Raw genomic sequence first — 7,707 nt, 5'->3', positions numbered from 1 at the left:
GCTTGCTTTGCTTCATGCACTTGCTTGATGACGCTGAAGTTATCCCAAGTTCGTAATGACAAAGACGTCATCATGTGTAGAGTCGACCATGTCCATCAGAGCTCTCCATCGCTAGCAGTCCCGTGCCAGTCAGTTTGCATCCCGCAAGGCTTCTGGAGATCTTTCCCAATCAAGTCCGGTTATCTGGTTCGGGGCCTGCCACGAGATCTCGCCCAGCCCGCAGCTGCTGCGTTCAATGAGAGTAAAGCTCTGGTAAGATGATCTCTTGAAAGGGCAAAGTTATTAATTTGTTTACATTATTTACATTTGACGTATATTTGTCCTCATCTTGCTTGTTGTTTACACAACGTTTCGGCTGATGTACCCTCCAGCCTTAATCAGGTGACTTGGGGAAAATTTTTACCTGGGCTCTCATTCCTAAGGTATATTTCGATGTTATATTATCATTATTATTGAGTGAGAGAGCAGTGCATGCCATCAAAGTGACACTGGGGTAAAATATACAAAGCCCAATATACCCATCATGACTACCCGTCTGATAAGGGTACACCAGGCACATGCATCACAACTATATGTGCGTGACATGGTAATCTCAAACAGCGCATGACCTCGCAGGTGGGGCCCAGTTAGAAGTTTTTTCAGGTTGAGTAGCCCATCCCGCTCAAAAGGTCCCTGAATAAGGTTTGTTTAAGGATGTTGAGCAAAACACCCATGTTTCCAAAGGTGAATTATTCAAACCCCAAAGAACTCCTCTCAACACATGGTTATGATGCTCCCCCACTACTTCTGCTCGTGATCAGAGATGCACATATCGTCAGCCACCAAGGGACATGCTCAACTGGTTAAGGTCAAACAACTGATAAGCAAATTTGTGGTCATTATTATTATTATTATCATTATTATTATTATTATTATTATTATTATTATTATTATTATTATTCAGGCCACTGCCTGAAATCGAACTCGGAATCTTGGGATTAGTATCCCGTGCTCTTAACCAATACGGAACAACAAACTAGATGAGGACAAATATCCGTCAAATGTAAATAATGTACATAATTCCTCATCGCTTAAATATAGAATTGTATTATTAATTTGTATTGTGAATATTTTTCTTGTCAGCGGCAAGTGAGTTATGAGATGGAATAGATGAAGTATTTGTTTAAATTACAAGATGAACCCAATGGCTAAACTTCTTCTGTAAAACGGCATAAATAAACACATTACTTGAAATGTAAAGCAATTATATCGATAGTTTCAGTTTTATGACTCTTTCATCGCGGGATATGTACTGATATGTATGTAAAGAGAAGGGCATCTGTTTGAGGACATTCTGATGGAAAGGTCAGGCATCGCCTACTTCCAAAATATCAATCTGTTGCTAGGATATTTTATGAGGGGAATTGTGGATCAGTTACCATGATGCAGAGATTCATTGATAAGAAGTGACAAATCTAAGATATAGTTCAATATTTATTGAAACATCATTTGTGGTCATTAGTTGCAACCACTTGACTTTCTGGGCAATGTTATGCGGAGCACAATTAAACATTATGTCAACATAATGCAGCCTGCTAACACTTGAAATAATACTGGATAGTTACAGCATATCGGATAATGATGAAGACTATCGATGTTTTGGTAGAGCATTCACTTTGATACTCTAAAGAGAATTAATCAAACTTCTCTACATGTTCTGTCAACCTCTCAGAAATAGCAACTAAATCTTCCTCGTATCACGCCCTACCATCTTCAAAAGAAAAAACAGTAGGGAGGGTAGGTTGTATAACGCGACCCGAGATGCACTGCGGCTAGAAACTAAAGTTAAGATAGTCCCGATTAGAATGTCTTAAATCACAAGTCTATTACTTCGTGTGTTGTTTGCATCTACACAAAAGCAACAGAAATTTTAATGGGGAATCGTAAACATTTGTCATTGACTGATAAAGAAACTTGCTCGGAGTATTTCCGGACCTTCCATTTGGGACAATAAAGCAATATGAAATATAACCACAGAAGAATAATTCTCGTTGCTTTTGTTATCCCGATAGTAGTGATAGACGAGAGGTGGGGCGAGGTGGTTTCTGTTCTACGTTTATCATGACCAAAGAGATTTATGATCAAAAAGACACTCATCATAGCCATCGTAACAATTTATTTATTAAAGGCAAAATATTGCTCGAATAGCATTCTCTAGTGAACCTTGTATTTTTAAACAGTATGGTATGGTTTGAGGAAGATTTGACAGTTATATTTTGTAAGTCGATGAATCACATAGAGGCACAATCGTTTGGCGCTTTTAATATTCTGATAGGCTATGAGGGAAAATTTGACGTCTATAGGTATGATGACGGTTCAGTAGTCACCTGATCGTATGAACGATAGTGCAGTTATTATGCCTGAAACTTATTATGATGTCAACTGATTCTATTTTCAATATCGTTCATTTCACCAACGGAGGAGTCTCAACTTATCATTCAAACTGTGATAAATAATACATAGTGTGATACTTTTGAAAGTAAATACATCTTGCTATCTTTAAAAGAGAATAGGGCATACGTGTCAAGGAGAATATAGTCCTGGGTATATTATATATTAAAACAGACATAGTTAACCTTTTGCAGGAAGCGGGTGGTATGAGATGCGATGTCTAATAGACCACATCAAATATTTCGAGAGACGAAGAATGAGAAATAAGAAGATATAAAAGTGAAACAGCGAGAGATGTGGGGTAGATATGCGCCGTGCATTCGGAATATCATTATTTTCCCAATTGGGATACATTTGATTGTAAATATATTTAGTATACAGAGTCATTTTATACTATGCATTATATTTTAAGGAATGAAAGATTGAAGTATACCAGTAATTGAATAGAATAAAATGATAGGCAGGTTTTTATTGTGTGGTTGTGTGCGCGCGCACGTTCACGTATATTTTCATTCTGAGTTTAAGTCCTATCGGAGTCAACCCTACTTTTTCATCCTTCCGAAGTCGATAAAATGAAGTACGAGTTCATAGTGGCGTCGATGAAATTAACTGTACCTTAACTCCAAATGTAAATTTATGTGCTTGCGAAAGAAATTAATATAGTAGAGATGAAATAACATCAATACTGGAGATAGACATAACACTAGTAAACAAAGCACAAATAATAGAGTATGTAATATAACATCATTAAATGAAGTATTCATAATAGGAGACATGCAACATATCTCCAGTAAGTATAGGATGATTATAAGGTGCATAATGTAATATCGATAAATATAGCTTCAATCATAGGGTTCATTTTACTACTGGCACTCCGTCGGTTACGACGATGAGTGTTCCAGTTGATCAGATCAATGGACCAGGGTGCTCGTGAAATTAACGTGTAAGTGGCTGGGTATTCCAGAGGCACGGGTTCTTTAAGCATAGTTCTCAGGGAGGTTCAGCGTGGTGCAGAATGTGACAAGGCTGAATTACGAGCACAACTTATTTTTGCCAGCGGAGTGGACTGGAGAAATAAGGAATATAGTACCTTGTTTGACGGACAAGATACACCGTCGGTAATCGAACTCACAACTTTTCGATCGTAAGATGAATACCCTAGCCACTAAGCCACGCGCCTTCAGAAGGAGGAGTTCATATGATACCAGTAAATATAGTATCACTAATTAGTCATAACATCAGTAACTAAAGCACCGAAAATAATATACAAACAACAAAAATAACACCACCATTAAAACATCGACGGAGCCTCCATATGGTGGCTTAACCTACTAGAATTAACAGCTCAGAAAACACAGTCTCGTTGAATAACATTGTCCTATATACAAAGTGTTGATGAAAAAGACGGGATGGTCACAGCTGGAACGTCTTTCACAATAGGCGCAGGAGTGGCTGTGTGGTAAGTAGCTTGCTTACCAACCACATGGTTCCGGGTTCAGTCCCACTGCGTGACACCTTGGGCAAGTGTCTTCTACTATAGCTTCGGACCGACCAAAGCCTTGTGAGTGGATTTGGTAGACGGAAACTGAAAGAAGCTCGTCATATATGTGTGTGTGTGTGTGTGTGTGTGTGTGTGTGTGTGTGCGTGTGTGTTTGTGTGTCTGTGTTTGTCCCTCCAACATCGCTTCACAACCGATGCTGGTGTGTTTACGTCCCCGTAACTTAGCTGTTCAGCAAAAGAACCGATAGAATAAGTACTAGACTTACAAAGAATAAGTCCTGGGGTCGATTTGCTCGACTAAAAGACGGTGCTCCAGCATGGCCGCAGTCAAATGACTGAAACAAGTAAAAGAATAAAAGAGTAAAGAGTAATCAGACAACAAAAACTAGTTTAGTGGAGCCCAATTGCATAGTTTTATTCACCCACCCCCATCTACAAAAACAAAACAAAATGGCTGCTGTGGAAATTGAAAAGAAATCTTTAAAGAAATATTTTATAGTGCTATCCCATTAATGAGGCAGCATTTAAACGTGCTTTATGTTCGGAATCGTGACACACTTATGAAACACATGAGCATACAACATTCTTCTGTGATCGTTATTTTAATTTTTAAACACACTTGTGCATGCACGTGCATTATACTATAGTGTCGGTGTAATTGCACAACATGCATTTTCTCTTTCATGTATGCGCAATTTCACCGCGACAGCAACTACAGCAACAAACACTGCAACTGCTACTACGACAAGCACTTCGATGACTACAGCTTGTAAAAGCACTACTACTTTACTTAGTATCACTGGCATAGCTATTTCTACCGTTACAAAATCTTCTTCTTCTTCTTCTTCTTCTTCTTCTTCTTCTTCTTCTTCTTCTTCTTCTTCTTCTTCTTCTTCTTCTTCTTCTTCTTCTTCTTTTCTTCTTTTACGACGATGAATAGTAATAATAGTAATTATAACAATAATACTAAGATACTCAGCAGTTTTTGTAACTTGGACAAAAACTGAATTAACAAAGCTAGACAGAAGAACTATGAAGGAATTCAGTACGAATGAAGGACCCCACCCAAGGAGTAGCAAGATTATACTTACCTTGAATGGAAGGCAGAAGAGAGTTAATATCAGTAGAAGACTGTGTGAAGTTAGCTAGAGTAGATATAGATACTATGTAGGTAATAGTGAAGAAAGTTTATTAAAAGCTGCTAGAGTCACAGCAAGACACAGGAAAACAAAACAAAAAAAGAGAACAAAAATTATCTGACTGGCAGAAGAAGGCTTTGCGTGGTAGATTGCCAAAGACAGTTGCAGAAAATAGTAGTACTGAGACATGGTTATAGTTGCAGAAAGGAAAACTTAAAAGGGAAACAGTAAGTTTGTTACAATCTGCATAAGATCGAGCATTAAGGACTAATTGGATAAAAGCCAAGATAGACACAATCCGACTAAATTCCCAATGTAGGTTATGCAAATGAAAAAAGGAAAGCGTTACTCATATAGTAAGTGAATGCAGCATGCTAGCACAGAAAGACATGAAAATCTAGGGAGAGTAATCCACTAGGAGTTATGTAGAAAGCTAGGATCTGAACATACCGATAAATGGTATGAACGTGAACCCAGTAAAGTACTAGAAAGTAAGAAATACAAGATGTTGTGGAACTTTAACAGGCTAGAAGGCCTGATTTGGTAGTAGTAGATAAAGAGAATAAAAAGTGACAGATAATTGACTTTACTGTCCCAAATGATGAAAGAATTAATATGATCGGTATAGAAAAATAGCAAAGTACCAAGACCTCACCATTGAAGTACATAGAGTATGGAAAATGCGGGTAGAATATATTCCCAGTAGTTATAGCTGCATTGGGAACTATCCCTAAAGATCTGAACAGCTGGATAGAGAAAATAGGCATAAAACCCTAGTACAGCTACAGAAAACAGTGTTATTAGGGACAGCTAAGATACTTAGTGGGGTTCTTGGCATCTATGGTTACTTGCTGTAGCCCGATGTTAAGATTTTTTCTTTTCCAACAGTTTTATCTGTTGTGTGTAATAATAATAATGATAATAATAATAAAAATAATAATAATAATAATAATAATAATAATAATAATAATAATAATAATAATAATAATAATAATAATAATAGTTTCAAATTTGAGCAGAAGGCTAGCAATTTCAGGTGGGGGAGGCAGTTCGACTGCATCAACACCAGTGTTCAACTGGTACTTAATTTATTGAATCAGAATGCATGAAAAGCAAAGTCGACCTGGTGGGATTTGAACTCAAAGCATTAAGAAGCGGGAGAAAAACCACAAAACATTTTCCCCACATCCTGACAAGAATAATAATAATTCCACAGCTATTCTACTAATAAAAGTAGTAACACGCATAATATTTCTACAATCGCAAAGGCTTCTACAATTAGTACAACAAAAACATCAACAGCAACAACAACTAATGTTAGAACTACTCCTAATAATCGTAATAATAATAATAATAATGATAATAATAATAATAATAATAATAATAATAATAATAATAATAATAATAATAATAATAGAGAAAAACCGTGACGATCAATAGTGCTGAGTAATCAAAGGTTGCAGTGACATCATTCCTGCACATAATACTGTTGCATAATCAAAACAAAAGTGAAAGCAGTGGAAGCTGAAGCGGCGGCGGCGACGACGGCGGCAGCAGCGGCAGCAGCGGCAGCAGCAGCAGCAGCAGCAGTGGTGGTAGTAGTAGTAGTAGTAGTAGTAGTAGTAGTAGTAGTAGTAGTAGTAGTAGTAGTAGTTGCAGTAGTAGTAGTAGCAGTAGTAGGCTTTTAGTGATGGTGGTGGAGGTAATTCTGTAGTTTAAGGTCTTGAATAAAAGTGATAGATTGGTGCTGTTGGCAGCGGCGTCGGCGGCGACGGTGGTGGTGGTGGTGGTAGTGGTGATGGTGGTAGTGGTGGAGGTGGTCGTGGTGGTGGTGGTCGTGGTGGTGGTCGTGGTCGTGGTGGTGGTAGGGATGGGAGGTTTTAGAGATGGTTTTCTTAGATGTGCTAGATGTGGTAGTGGTAACGTTCGTGTTTTTAGAGGTGCAAGATGATGGTTTTGATGATGATGGTGATGATGATGACGATGATGATGATGATGATGATGATGATGATGAATACGACGATGACGACGACGACGATGACGATGATGATGATGATGATGATGGTGATGGTGGTGGTGGTGGTGGTGGAGTTGATGATGGTGATGATGATGATGATGATGATGATTATGATTAAGAAGAACAACAACCAACAACAACAGCACAAACAATCAATGATAAAAAAACACGTGAACATCAATAGCAACATCAACAGCAATGGCAACCAATAACAATATTTAAAAGATAACATAAATACAAACATAATCACTAACAACAACAACAACAACAACAATAGCAACAAAGATAAGAGAAAATAACAAGACCTGCAGTTACTACAACAGCAATGAGATCAATAACCAAATAAACAGCAGCGAAATTTGTAAAAATTTTAAAATATAGACGGTGGAAGACTTCAAAATGAAGGAAAGAGTTAAAGAAAGGAGAGGAAAAGAAAGATAAACGTTGAAAAAGATTAGCAAAAAAAATGGACAGCCAGAAAGCAAGAAAGGCAAAAATAAATGAACTCAATACATAATAAAAGAAAAAAAAGATTATGTACAAAGAATTACAGAATTACAGACAAGAAAGGGAAGCAAGGAGATTAGCATGGTGTGTGCGTATATGCATGCATATATATA

The sequence above is a fragment of the Octopus bimaculoides genome, chromosome 15, assembly GCF_001194135.2.
Source record: "Octopus bimaculoides isolate UCB-OBI-ISO-001 chromosome 15, ASM119413v2, whole genome shotgun sequence".
Taxonomy (NCBI): Eukaryota; Metazoa; Mollusca; class Cephalopoda; order Octopoda; family Octopodidae; genus Octopus; species Octopus bimaculoides.
Note: the sequence above shows the minus strand (reverse complement) of the source record.